The sequence below is a fragment of the Chrysochloris asiatica genome, unplaced genomic scaffold, assembly GCF_000296735.1.
Source record: "Chrysochloris asiatica unplaced genomic scaffold, ChrAsi1.0 scaffold00194, whole genome shotgun sequence".
In the NCBI taxonomy this organism is placed as follows: Eukaryota; Metazoa; Chordata; class Mammalia; order Afrosoricida; family Chrysochloridae; genus Chrysochloris; species Chrysochloris asiatica.
This window is the reverse complement of record NW_006408712.1, coordinates 1,138,471-1,139,873: the sequence shown is the minus strand read 5'-3', so window position 1 is coordinate 1,139,873 and position 1,403 is coordinate 1,138,471.

Genomic DNA, 1,403 nt, shown 5'->3' with positions numbered 1-1,403 from the left:
GGGACCCTACCCAGAGAAACAGTGATGCCTGAGATGGAGGCAGAGATGATGATGTGGAGAGATGGAGCAGCTGGGGACTTTAGGCACAGAGAGGGAGAGGGGCTGTGTGCTGATGACTGGGGGGCAGGCTTGTAGTGTATATCCTTTGGTTGATGATGCATGAAGGGGATTGTAACCATGGCAATGAAACAATATACGATAGGATGAAAAACTAATGTTATCCCATGTAAATGATCCCATAATTCACAATAAAACATTTTAAAGCAATGAAACAAGGTATTGCAGTAAGCAAAGTCTGCTGCAGAAGACCTCTTTAAAGTGTTCTAGAGCAAAAAAAAAAAAAAAATGTATGTTTGAAGGCTAAGGTACTCCTGACTTCTTCTTGTTAAAGTGCCGTAGAGTCGGTTACGACCCATAGCGACCCTGAACAGGGTTTCTGAGGCTGTAAATCTTTACAGGAGCAGAAAGCCTCATATTTCTCCTGTGGAGCAGCTGGTAGTTTAGAACTGCTGACCTTGCGGTTAACAGCCCAATTCGTAACCACTATGCTACCAGAGTTTCAAGTCACCTCATATGAATGTGAAAATTGGGCAGTGAATAAGGAAAACTGAAGAAGAATTAATGCATTTGGAATATGATGCTGGTGAAATATATTGAAAGTACCATGGACTGCCGGGAGAGAAAACATCTGTCTTGGCAGAGGTAGTCAGAGTACTCTTTGTAAGTGAAGATGGCAAGACTTTGGCTCTACTTTAGACATACTGGCAGGAGGGATCAGCCACTGGAAAAGAATGTCCTGTTTGGTAAAGTGGATGGTCTTTGAAAAAAAACCTTCCTATAAAATGGATTGGCACAGTGGCAGCAACAATGGGCTCAAATATAATAATTGTGAGGATGGTACAGGACCAACAAGTGTTTTGTTCTGCTGTGGTGTGAGTCGTTTAGTTACAGCCTAAGAACAACAGTAACAGAAGGAATGAAGTGATACCTCATTATAGTTTTGATTTATACTTTTCCAGTTATTAATGATGAGCATCTTTTCATGTGCTTATTGGGGATTTTTAAGGAGTCCCTGAATGGCGAAAACAACATAACCAATTACTATAGAAAGTAAGAGCTCTGGTAGCGTAGTGGTTACGAATCGGGCTGCGAACCTTAAGATCAGCAGTTCGAAACTACCAGCTGCTCCATGGGAGAAAGATGAGGCTTTCTACTCCCGTAAAGATTTACACCCTCAGAAACCCTGTACAGGGTCGCTATGGGTCGGAACCGACTCGACGGCACTTAACAACAACAACAATAGAAAGTATTATCGTTTCAACTCACCTAGACACTTCTTGGAAGACAGGAGGGATGATCTGTGCCTGAGAGGTCACAGCCTTGCAAACCCTTTGGAGTAGTCA